This window comes from Palaemon carinicauda, chromosome 7, assembly GCF_036898095.1.
Source record: "Palaemon carinicauda isolate YSFRI2023 chromosome 7, ASM3689809v2, whole genome shotgun sequence".
NCBI classification, from domain to species: domain Eukaryota; kingdom Metazoa; phylum Arthropoda; class Malacostraca; order Decapoda; family Palaemonidae; genus Palaemon; species Palaemon carinicauda.
This window is the reverse complement of record NC_090731.1, coordinates 120,114,355-120,127,846: the sequence shown is the minus strand read 5'-3', so window position 1 is coordinate 120,127,846 and position 13,492 is coordinate 120,114,355. Positions and strand designations below refer to the sequence as shown.

The window sequence follows — 13,492 nt, the reverse complement described above, 5'->3', positions numbered from 1 at the left end:
TCTAGAATGGTATGGAATTTGGCCTCTTCTTTTGCGGATCCCATATTGTAGTAACTCGACATCACTGGATGTCGGGTTAGAGAAAAGAGAATGTGTGTACACAGGACATGGTATCCTGCTTGAAGGACAGAGACTAAGTAAGTTTCGGCCCCATGAAACATCCACTTCTGCCACCTGCTCTGTAGGCAAACCTTCACCAGTTGACTGGTAGTAGGAATGCCGCCCCCCCTAAGCCACACCTTTCACCTCTTGAACGTTTAGTCCTAAAGGGCTGTTTAGGCCCTATGTTCTTTGAAGCATCCTGCTTTGAGGCTTGAGACCCCTTTTTGTGCCCCTGGCATTTTACAGGTGACTATCTTTGCGGCATTGGTACTGAGGAGTATGAGCAAGAAATCTTTACTTAATGGAGGAGGGAGTCTTGACTTCCTTCCTACATCTTTAAGTGACTGCCTCGATGTCCTCCAAGTTAAAGAGGGAGGGACTGTCCATCGAGGAATTGCGAACCTTCATAGATTCTCTCCTAGGTATCTATCTGTCTCTGGAATTTTGAAATGACAGCATCACACTTTCTCAAAACCCTGGTTACCCACTGGCTGGGAACATCCTGGCATCTGAGAGAAGGAAAGTAGACATTGTTTCCCTTTTTTCTGGTCATTGGAAAAGCCTTCCTTTCTGAAGAGGTATCCCACAGATCCCAACCAGTAGTCCAACTATGAAGAGGCTTGCATAGACCATTTCGCAACCCGCTCCATGTTTGCGCGTCCGCTGCAGAGAAAGCCACCAACAAAGAAGCTAGTTTATAGAGGGCTATATTCTGGGTCAAAACCAGAATGGCTGGGTCAAAATGGTGATGTATTGTCATCTACAATCTCGTAGTACAATACCTCCTCTGTCGTACATATGGCGAAGGAAGGAAGCGAGACGAGTTCACTGACCTGAGGGACTGTGAGACTCCTGCCAATTGGTTGCAAGCCCCCTTCTTGGCATCATTAACCCCTTTAGACCAAGGCAAAATTTCCTTAGTCTTGGTGGGTCTGGGGCTGTCGTAGAAGAGGTCAAGAACAGTACCTTTTCCCTCAGCAGGAACTTGATCCAGTTCTCCCAAGGACTTGATCTTACGGATATAAGCCATCACCTGTAGAAGACAGTATGAGTCCTCCTATTCCAAGATAGAAATCTTTAGACTGGCGGACACAGGTAGCATTAAGCCTTTAAGTTCAGAACTATCATTGAAAGGTGTTATACCATGTATATAAAATTTATGTATACAGTAATGTATTATAAGACCTGTGAAAAAGGCTTATCTTTACCTATAACAAATATCAATGTAAAAATAAGATCTTTGTAATTTGTAAATGTAGTCACATTATAGGAAAAAAATTTCTATATACTTCTCATAACTACTTCAATGCAAGTCATCTGACAGGCGTGAGTTCTACAGGAAGATTCGAGAGCGGGTTCCTGGTTTGGCGTTGTGTTGCTTAATGTTTGTCATGTTGAGAAAACGGATCTCGATATAAATGACGGATGACAAATTAGAAGAGGCTTAACTGGACACTGCTCGTAAGCGGAGGCATTTCAGCTACACCTGTTGTGACCCAGAATTTTATACGTCATATACTACGACATAATATTTTGAAGATAAAGAATCCTTAAAACTTATTCATCAAAAGCTGTGTTCCTGCAAATCAGCTTTTATATCTGGAGGAGGTACCTGCTTTGCTGCAGTACTACTACAGCCTGGATCTGATGCATAACTACTCCTCCCTGAGACTCTTGATACCTCCAAAAGGATGGTCGGTGTACCCTGTGGGGTTAATACTTGAGGATAGTAGGTCGGTCCAAAGACCGCCTGCCAAACTGCCTTAACAAGGAAAGGGCATCCATTTGGGAACTGCAAGAATGCTTCTTAGCCTTGGATGAAGCCCTAAGGAAGGGGCAAGCACAACTGGCTGGTCTGGTATTTTTAAATATGATATTTTGATTATAAAATAAATTTTTGAATATACTTACCCGGTGAATATATAATAGCTGACGTCTCGGACGGCTCGACAGAAACACAAAAACTCGCGAGCGATCGCCATGAAGGTTGCGGGTGTGCCCACCAGCGCCGACTATCGGCCAGATACCGCATATACATATAAACAGCCTCAGTTCTTCTCATTCCGCTGGGTCTCTATCGGGGAGGAAGGGAGGGCCTATAATTTATATATTCACCGGGTAAGTATATTCAAAAATTTATTTTATAATCAAAATATCATTTTTAAATATTAAACTTAGCCGGTGAATATATAATAGCTGATTCACACCCATGGTGGTGGGTAGAGACCAGTATTAATACAATTACGGCGTATATGCTTAGAGTTTTTGACAGTTATATCATAACAAAACCCAAATAAATATAGGTACCTGGTAAGGAAGCTGACTCTGACGATTACTCTGCCTTGTTAGTCCGCTTTCCTCACGAAGCCCAGCCATCCTCTCAGGATGCTGAAAGACTCCCAGGAGCTGAAGTATCCAGGGCGACAACCCATACAACAGGACCTTATCAAAACCCTTAATCTGGGCGCTCTCAAGAAATGACATTTGACCACCCGCCAAATCAACCAGGATGCGAAAGGCTTCTTAGCCTTCCGTACAACCCAAAACAAGATTAAAAACATTTCAAGAGACAGATTAAAAGGATATTGGAATTAAGGGAATGTAGTGGTAGAACCCTCACCCACTACTGCACTCGCTGCAACGAATGGACCCAGAGTGTAGCAGTCCTCATAAAGAGTCTGGACGTCTTTCAAGTAAAATGACGGGAATACCGACTTGCTTCTCCAAACGGTCGCGTCCATAATACTTCGCAGAGATCTGTTTTGCTTAAAGGCCACGGAAGTTGCTATAGCTCTTACTTCGTGCGTCTTAACCTTAAGCAAGCAACGGTCTTTTTCACTCAAGTGAGAATGAGCCTCTCGGATTAAAAATCTAATAAAATACGACAAAGCATTCTTTGACATAGGCAATGATGGCTTCTTAACTGAGCACCACAAGGCCTCAGATCCACCTCGTAAGGATTTGGTACGAGCTAAATAAAACTTAAGAACTCTAACTGGACACAGTACTCTTTCAAGCTCGTTGCCTACGATCTCTGACAGGCAAGGTATATCAAATGACTTAGGCCAAGGACGAGAAGGCAGTTCATTTTTGGCCAAGAAACCAAGCTGAAGTGAACATGTGGCTTTATCTGTGGAAAAGCTGATGTTCCTACTGAAGGCATGGATCTCACTGACCCTTTTAGCCGAAGCCAAGCACACTAAGAAAAGCGTCTTGAGGGTGAGATCCTTCAGGGAGGCTGAATGTAATGGCTCAAACCTGTCGGACATTAGGAACCTTAGGACCACGTCTAAGTTCCATCCAGGAGTTGCCATACGACGCTCCTTAGAGGTCTCGAAAGACTTAAGGAGATCTTGGAGATCTTTATTATTGGAAAGATCTAAGCCTCTATGTTTGAATACAGACGCCAACATGCTCCTGTAGCCCTTAATAGTGGGCGCTGAGAGGGAGCGAACATTTCTCAGATGTAGGAGAAAGTCTGCGATTTGGGCTACAGAGGTACTGGAAGAGGAAATAGATGCTGACTTGCACCAGTCTCTAAAGACTTCCCACTTCGACTGGTATACTTTGATGGTAGAAGCTCTCCTAGCTCTCGCAATCGCTCTGGCTGCCTCCTTCGAAAAGCCTCGAGCTCTTGAGAGTCTTTCGATAGTCTGAAGGCAGTCAGACGAAGCGCGGGGAGGCTTTGATGAAGATCCCTTACGTGGGGCTGCCGTAAGAGATCCATCCTTAGAGGAAGACTCCTTGGAACGTCTACCAGCCATTGAAGTACCTCTGTGAACCACTCTCTCGCGGGCCAGAGGAGAGCAACCAACGTCAACCTTGTCCCTTCGTGAGAGGCGAACTTCTGCAGTACCTTGTTGACGATTTTGAACGGTGGGAATGCGTACGCGTCCAGGTGAGACCAGTCCAGTAGAAAAGCATCTATGTGGGTCGCCTCTGGATCTGGGACTGGCGAGCAATAGGTCAGGAGCCTTTTGGTCAACGAGGTGGCAAAGAGGTCTATGGAGGGTTGACCCCAAGTCACCCAAAGACTCTTGCACACGTCCTTGTGGAGGGTCCATTCCGTGGGGATCACCTGACCTCTCCGACTGAGACAGTCTGCCAAGACGTTCAAGTCCCCCTGGATGAATCTTGTCAACAGGGAGATGCCTCGATTTTTTGACCAGATGAGGAGGTCCCTTGCTATGACGAACAGTGTGTGGGAGTGAGTGCCTCCTTGCTTGGAGATGTACGCCAATGCTGTGGTGTTGTCTGAATTGACCTCTACCACTTTGTTTCGAAGAATGCTCTCGAAACTCATCAAGGCCAAGTGAACCGCTAATAGCTCCTTGCCGTTGATGTGCATGCTCTTCTGAACCGATGTCCAAAGACCCGAACATTCCCGACCGTCCAGAGTCGCTCCCCAACCCAAATCCGACGCGTCTGAGAACAACACGTGGTTTGGGTTCTTGACTGCCAGGGACAGACCCTCTCTCAGACTTATGTTGCTGTCCCACCAGTTCAGGCATGCTTTTACTGGCTCGGAGACCGGGATTGATACAGCTTCTAAAGTCTTGCTCTTGTTCCAGTGTGAATCTAGATGGAATTGGAGAGGGCGAAGGTGAAGTCTCCCTAGCGAGACAAACTGCTCCAGGGATGACAGAGTCCCTACGAGGCTCATCCAACTTCTTACTGAACAACTGTCTTTTTTCAGCATGAGTCGGACTTTGAGCAGGGCTTGCTCTATTCGGGTGGCAGACGGAAAAGCCCGAAAAACTAGACTGCAAATCTCCATCCCCAAATAGAGAATCGTCTGGGATGGAATCAGTTGAGACTTTTCTAAGTTTACCAACAGTCCCAACTCCTTTGCCAGACCAAACGTCCAGTGAAGGTCCTGCAGACAGCGATGACGGGACGATGCTCTGAGAAGCCAGTCGTCCAAGTACAGGGAGGCTCGAATTCCCGATAAATGAAGGAACTTTGCCACATTCTTCATGAGCCTCGTAAACACGAGAGGAGCAGGGCTGAGGCCGAAGCACAGTGCTCGAAACTGGTACACCACATTCCTGTAAACAAACCTCAGATACGGTTGAGAATCCGGGTGTATAGGAATGTGGAAGTACGCATCCTGCAGGTCGAGAGAGACCATCCAGTCTCCCTCTCTGACCGCTGCTAGGACGGACTTCGTGGTCTCCATCGTAAATTTTGTTTTCGTAACAAAAACGTTGAGCGCACTGACGTCCAGCACTGGCCTCCAACCTCCCGTATGCTTTGGGACTAGGAAGAGACGGTTGTAAAATCCCGGTGATTGAAGGTCCGAGACTTTCACCACCGCTCCCTTCTCTAGCAACAGAGACACCTGGTGATGTAGAGCTTGTCTCCTTGACTCCTCTCGATACCTGGGAGAGAGGTCTAGAGGAACTGTTACTAGAGGAGGTCTGCGTACAAAAGGTATTTTGTACCCCTCCTTGAGCAACAACACAGACTCTTGGTCTGCACCCCTCTTCTCCCAGGCCTGCCAGAAGTTGTTCAGTCTGGCCCCTACCGCTGTCTGAGGACGTGGGCAGTCAGACTCTGCCACGGGAGGACTTGGATCCTCTCCTCTTACCTCTCTTTCCGTCGGCACGAGCGCCTCCCCTGCTGGGAGCTCTGCCACGAAAGGGCGGGATAAACCTAGACGCAGGAGTATCGATTCTGGGTCTCACAACAAAGGATGAAGAAGGAGCTCCCTTGCGAGCAGAAGAAGCCATCAGGTCATGTGTATCCTTCTGTACAAGCGAAGTAGCAATATCCTTGATCAGCTGTTGAGGAAACAAGGCAGCCGATAAGGGAGCAAAGAGAAGTTCCGATCTTTGACAGGGAGTAACTCCTGCTGAAAGGAAAGAGCAAAGGGTTTCCCTCTTCTTCAGGACTCCAGACGTAAAGGTGGAGGCGAGCTCATTGGAGCCATCGCGGATGGCTTTGTCCATACAAGACATAATAAGCAAGGAAACATCCTGGTCGGCAGACGAGATCTTCCTGCTTAATGCTCCTAGAGACCAATCTAAAAAGTTAAAAACTTCGAAGGCCCTGTAAACCCCTTTAAGGAGATGGTCAAGGTCCGAGGAGGACCAACAAATTTTAGAGCGTCTCATGGCCAGGCGACGGGGAGAGTCTACGAGGCTTGAGAAGTCACCATGGGCAGAGGCAGGGACTCCCAAGCCGAGAACTTCTCCCGTGTCATACCAGACGCTCGCTCTAGAAGCTAGTTTAAAAGGAGGGAAGGCAAAGGCCGTCTTCCCCAAACTCCTCCTGGTAACCAACCAGTCGCCTAGTAGACGTAAAGCACTCTTAGAAGAGCGAGAGAGCACTAGCTTAGAAAAGGAAGGCTTGGCAGCAGCTAAGCCTAGCGCAAACTCAGACGGAGGCGAACGAGGAGCAGCAGTAACAAAATGATCTGGGAAAAGATCCTTAAAAATCATCATGATTTTCTTAAAATCCATAGAAGGTTGCGCAGCCTTAGGCTCTTCCACGTCTGATAAAACATCCAAAGGATTATCAGTAGGCAGAGGATCAGCAACATCCTCATCTGAAGGAACCTCGTCCGACAATTGATGAGTCTCAAGCAAGGGAGAGACCTGCCGTGGTGGCAATGCTTGACAAGCAAAGTCCACACGCAAAGGAGCATCAGTAGCAGTCAAGGACGCTACGTCATGTAACTGCTTAAAGGACTGACCAGCAACAACAACAGGAGCGGGAGGACGCTCGACGTCAAGTCGAGACTGCCTTGACTGCCTAGATTGAGCAGTTAAAACAACCCTTGACTGCGGTGCTTGACGCTCAACGTCAAAACAAGGCAACTGAGCTGGTTGGCGAACGTCCTGAACGTCAACACGAGCATGCGGCAGCGGCTGAACGTCAACACGAGACTGCGGCAGCGGCTGAAAGTCAACACGGGACTGCATCGAGTGAGGCTCCAAGTCACGTGACTGACGTGACTTTGTAACGTCAACAGGACTAGTAAAGGCTCGTTTGGGCGGCTGACGGCCAGGATCTCGATCAGCGTAACGGCGAGGATCATCGTGAACCTGCTCAACGGTATACTCCTACATAAGGGAGGCAAGCTTATTCTGCATATCCTGCAGGATAACCCATTTAGGATCAACGGGAGTCGGTACGGGCCGAGACGATGGTAACGTCTGTGACGGCAAAACATTGCCTTTACTGAGACTCTCAGAGCCCGTGTTACGCTTTTGTTTAAGCGGCGAGCAGTCTTCCGATGACTGCACAGGGTCAGAGCTGTCCCAATGGCTACAGCCAGGACGCTGGACCTGTCCTGAAGGGACTGACTTCCGCTTTAAGGGTCTAGAAACTTTGCTCCAAGGTTTCTTTCGCGAGAAGCCTTCGGATGACGAGGAGAAAACCGCCTCGCTCGTCTTATGGTAGGGGCGGTCTTGACGAGACACGCCCGAAACCATAGAGGGAACGTCTGTTCGTTGGTTAGAGCCTCTCGTCCCCTAAGTCCTACGACATTACTTCTCCCTGGTGCATGGGAGCTTGAAAGAGGTCTCGGACTAGGAGAACGACAAGCACGAACAGACGAACCCTCGGTCGCAACACTAAAAACACTTTGCGCACTAATCACTTTATCCCCACGATTTTCTAATGTGGCACTCTGACACTTTAACACATTCACATCCGCCATGAGTTGATTACGGTCCGATGCTAAAGACTCAACTCTCTCGCCCAAAGCTTGAATGGCAAGCAACATATCCCGCATTGATGGTTCATGAGTGCTAGTAGAAGGTTCAGGAACAACTACTACAGGGGAAGGATTAGGTTCAGGGGCATGGGAGGAGGAAAAATCCAATGACCTAGAGGAGCTTCTCCTCACCCTATCTCTCTCAAGCTTACGAGAATACTTATCAAACTCTAGCCAGTCGCATTCCAAAAGTACCACGCACTCATCACACCGATCTCCTAATTGGCAGGTTTTACCCCGGCAATTAGAACACACGGTATGTGGGTCGAGAGAGGCCTTTGGAAGACGTTTGTTACAATCCCTAGCATTACATTTACGAAATTTAGGAATCGGAGAAGGGTCAGCCATTTTGAAAAGTCAAAGAAAATCCAAAAACAATCCAAAGTCATCAACAATAAACGCTATCCAAAAAAGGGTTCAAGAGTTTTAATTGAAGAGAAAAACACCTGCACTGCGAAAGCTCAAAACCAAAAAGAAGTACTTCACCAAGAATGACGAAAAACTCCAGGTCAACAGCGAGTAACAGAATCAACTTGTCGACAAGACCGACAGAGAAGAACTGAGGCTGTTTACATGTATATGCGGTATCTGGCCGATAGTCGGCGCTGGTGGGCACACCCGCAACCTTCATGGCGATCGCTCGCGAGTTTTTGTGTTTCTGTCGAGCCGTCCGAGACGTCAGCTATTATATATTCACCGGCTAAGTTTAATATTTAAAAATTTGTAGAATAGCAACTGTGAACCTACTGCAAGGAAAACCATGTTTTTGCAAAATCAATTATGATCAGTACTTTTCTGAAAGATTTAAAAGATCAGTCGTGTTCGCCTAAAGCATCTACTTCCCTAGATAAGTGAGAATTGTCAGTTTGCTGATTGCAGGCGATCGCGATCTCACCAACTACCGAAGTAGGGTGAAGAGATGTTGAAGGGTGTGCTATCAAAGTGGCGATCCCTAGCGAGGGCAAGCACTGTATCACATGATGGTTTGACAAGCATTGGCGCGTAGTGCAATGGCGAGTGGGTACGAGCACCTGTAGTACATGTGATGGCGAAGCAAAACATGTTAGAGAGTAGGGTCTCATGAACTCGCTGTGGGGAGTTTGGCGAGCAACCGAGATCGCGCACAGTCCTTCGTCAGGTGGAGGAGCTGACTCACCCAACCCGCTAGTGCTTAAGGGATGGGTACGCAACAGATAACAAGACTCTCCCGAAGACGGGTCTATGCTTTCACGTGCCAGCACTCAATGGGGAAAAGCACTCTTTATCATCACCCCTCCCACTGGAGATTGAAGAACAGCCTTGCACTCCACCAAAGAGACAAAAAAGGCTAGGCTTAACTTGCTACACGCTGGTACGGAGGTAGAACAGCAGGTGCTCCCTTGTGAGAGGTCGAAACCGGATATGCAGATTCCAAAGGAACTGGCCTCACAAGATGGTGAACATTTTGTAGTGTCCGACGGACACAGCGGCAAGGGACGGGAGCTGTGAACAGCTGCCTAACCCCATTGTCGTCTAGCTCCGAAGACTGGAACAATGCATAGATGAGTCAAGCCGCTGTCGTAAATGACATGGCCGTTCATCACCAGGTGGAAGAGCTCCGTGCAACGAACTCTGCGCACCCTCGTCATGCTAAGCAGGCTCAGGTTTGGGGACAGGCATCGTAAGTTACTAGCTGAGAAATGTGGCCAAGAAAGAAAGCCAGTTTCTGGCTTCACCCCGAGGGGTACTCGTCTGCAACTGCTCATGTTCATCTGCTGAGGCAGGATGAACGAAGGGTGGTAGAGTAGAAGCAGAGGTTGCTGCGGGTAGTGATACAAGACGCTCCTTCGGTACATGAGATTTGGTGTCTCTAAGGGGAAGACTGTAGTCGACCCTTTGGGAGGCAGTTGTGCGCTACTGCTGTGTCCCTAACCGTAGAACGTCTAGCAGCTGTTCCTTACACAGCATACCCAAAAGCCCAAAGGAAGGCCAAAGCTGTTGCACAGCGTCAGCAGAGACAGACCCATACAGTCGAGGGCAGCTCTGCTTTGTTAGGGAAAGCGATGGAGTCCTCAGAGCCGTAAGGTTGTGCAAGGGTCAAAGGGCCACCACTCTAGCTCAACCGTTCCCCAGAAGAGACCAATTGAGCAGAGTTAGAGTCATGGGAACGAGCCGATGGAGTAAGAAGCTGGGGCTTCTTTGCCTTCGAAGATGAACTTGAAGGGGAAGAGTCCGTCTTGGCCTTCTTCTGCTGCCTACTGAACCTCTGCAAGAGGGACGATGGCCACTCCCAACACACCTCACAAGGAGACTCCTGCATGCAGGAATGACCTCTGCACACAGGAAAGATAGAACCGCAACAGATATGCTGCCCAACAGGAACAAGCATGTTGGATAACAGCATGTAGCACAGAAAACTGTCTCACAATAACAATTACCTTGAACATGAAGATCTACCAACACGTTAATTGAATCTAAAAGAAAAAGACTAAAACAGTCAGATTATGAGGCAGCAGAGCCGAAGTCAAAGTGAAGGCTGCTCTACCTGGCGAGTAGGCAGAGCATACCCTCCACTAAAGAGTGTTAAAAGTTTAAACGGACATTCCATCTTCACTTAAGTCGTACAGTACTCCTATTAAAGGCTGATGGTTTATATTCACGTAGGAACAAACCCAGCTTCAGGCGGGAAACCTGTTGGAAAACAAACGAAGGCATGCAAGCGAGTCTAAAGATACGCCAGTCTGGGTAGGGGGATAGAGCCATTCTCCCTCCCCTATATAGATAAGTAGCCAAGAATATGATTCCTAAAAATTAGGTTCAGTGGGTAAACCTTAGATTAGGTGGTGCCCTTGTGTTTGCTTCCCTTTCAAATTGGGGTTTTTCAGTCATAACTAATACAATTTTAAAATGTGTATACTGTACAGTAATTTGAAAAATACTGATTTCTGCCAAGTATTTTCATTACAAGTTATAAATACCTATAAATATACCCGGAACACTTCTTGTTTTGTATTATACTGTAAGTTTAACTTTATCGAAATACAGTGCATTAAAAACACCTCTATTTTGTGATTTAGGGTCAAGTTACAATGAAGAGCAAAACTACGAGATGTCTGGAAGAAAGTTTCAACAGGGAAACCAGTCAGAAAACAAGCATAAAGATACATTTTACGTTATGGTAAGGTAAGGACATGAAGCCCTATGAGGACTGCTGACCGCCTCAGTAGGTAAGGACGTGAATCTTCAGTTAGGTTAGGTGGGAATGTTAGGCTATCTTTATTGTTGGGTTTGTTTCCCTTTTGAAATATGATTTTTCAGTTGTAACGTCTTGTAATTCAAACATCTTTTAAACTTGAAACATAGGTTTCCTCCTCCATGAACAATCTTCAGAATTTTACAAATTACAGAGCCATTGTAGTTGGTTGGGACAGACCCAATCAGTAAATAAAATGTAAGTTAAATATTCACTATAGCACAGTATTCCTAATGAAGAAAATACGAAATGTCCTGGTGTGTTCATTGTTCATAGGTACTTTGACCTGTTCTCATGGAAATAACTTGGTGAACCCTTATTTTTCAACCGACTAAACTCCTGGCAAGGTGACACTAAATAATATTTTGTAAATCATAAAACTAGCTTAATGATATTGTATTTCACACCATGATAAGCAACATTTACCAATAACGAAAATCGATATGACAATTAATAATTTAGTTTACGTTTGACCCAACCAATTACATACACACCAAATTACCAATAATAAATACACAAAGAACACCTCTTATTTTGTTTGTCAGGGTTATTAGAGCAATATATAAATTTACCACAAAGTATACAAAATCCATACATTAAAAAAAAATGACAGGTTGAATATTTTGTTTCAATTTTATGGTGATAAGTATATAACATGGAAATTTCTTAGTTTTCTACTTTGAGTGGCAAATTTTACTAACTTATTCCATAATGACTTAGTCATTATTATATTAGGGTGTCATTTTAAATGAATGACAAAACGTCACTATTACAAGTAACTAAAGTACCTTTAAGTTTCCCGTCACCACTTTTCTTCTCTTTTTAATATTCTAATGTACGTCAAAGTTAAATTTTGCCCTTCAGTTGATGTTTACGTTTCGGTCTTCTTTAGTACTGCGGTAGGAGTCCGTACGACCCTGAAGATCCTGCCGAATAGTGAGGCCTACAACGTCTGCGAATGTTGAGTCGTAGGGTGTAATAAAGGAAAAGGGAATGGAAGAGCTATAGAGTGAGAGTATACAGCACAAGAATATGAAAGAAATTTTTGTACAGGTCGTAATATACCTAATTAGGTTTTAGTAGCAGAAACAGGAATATGACCAGTTGCGAATAGAATTGATTGAAACAGATCTTCAGGATTACATCCAATGATGCGTTGAGTCTGTATTGATATAATCTAATACATTTTCTTCAGTATTAAGATATTGATTTTTTTTCGCGTTACGAAGTATAGCGAAAAATAATTATCCTAACGACATGTAAGCAGATCTAGTGTCTTGTTACTCAAGTTCAGTGGTTATGTAGGCAGTGGCCAATGAGATTTCAGTGTGTGGTAAAACATATTCGATGTTTGAAGAGGTATTAAACCAAAAGAGGTGTTATACCAAAAAATATAATGACAATTTTGGGAAAATGTATGATACCAAGTGTCCTATAAAGCGGAAACAAATAGTTGTACACGAAAATGTTAGATGGTATGATAGTGAGCTATTAAAGGCAAAAAGACATAAACGTAAGATGGAAGGTAGATGGAAAAGAGCCAAATCCTCACAAGCCAGAAATATATATAATAAGGCCAGAAATGACTATAACACCCTGTTAGGAAAAAAAAATTCTACAACGACGAAAGTAAAAAAAAAAATAATAATAACATGAGGGAGTTTTGCAAAAACCTAGATGATTTGATCGGATTAAAGAAAAAATATGTCTTGCCTGAAAATGTCTGTGCAGAGAAATTTGCTATATTCTTTAATGAAAAAATTTATAAAATCTATAGAGGTTTCCCCCAAAATCAGCTAGAAGGACAGTCAGTTATGCTAGTGAAGGAGGGTAAGAAGTTAAAAAAATTTAAGGAAATAAATATGCGTGACTTGTTAAAGGTTATGAGAGAGATGAAGAATACATATTGTGGAAACGACCCTTTCCCAAATAGTTCAATAAGTGAAGCTCCAAACAAGCAAGTTGTATATAATATTTACCTAAACATAATTAACTTAAGTATATCACAATCCAGTTTTCCTAGCTGTAAAAAAAAACTGCGCCGATCAAACCATTATACAAAGGAAAAGGTGATGTAAACTAACTAAATTCATATAGGCCCATTTCAAATTTATCCTACATGTCGAAGCTTATTGAAAAAATCATAAGTGAGCAATTATGGGCGCATATTGATGAGTTAGAGGTATTCCCGGAAAATCAGTAGGCCTACAGAGCTAATCACTCTACAGAAACTACCTTATGCTCAATAATGAATGATATAATAGGTCTTCTTGATGAAGGAAAGTGTGGAATTTTGATTATGTTAGATCTTAGTGCTGCCTTCGATACTGTTGTGCATGAGTACTTACTTGACGACTTAACGTCCATTGGAGTGACTGAGGAAACACTAGAATTTTTGCGAAGGTACTTAACGAACAGGAAGACTATTGTAGAAA

At 44.8% G+C, this 13,492-nt stretch overlaps 1 protein-coding gene across 1 annotated transcript in view; it reads right to left on the bottom strand.

Moving 5' to 3' along the window:
- Nucleotides 1–12,165, bottom strand: part of LOC137644000 (oocyte zinc finger protein XlCOF6-like) — a 45,150-nt gene extending 32,985 nt beyond the window's left edge. Inside the window, exon 1 of the mRNA XM_068376860.1 lies at nt 11,846–12,165. The gene's annotated coding sequence lies outside the window, so the exon portion shown is untranslated. The remainder of the gene's footprint in view (nt 1–11,845) is intronic.
- Nucleotides 12,166–13,492: the final 1,327 nt, after the last annotated feature.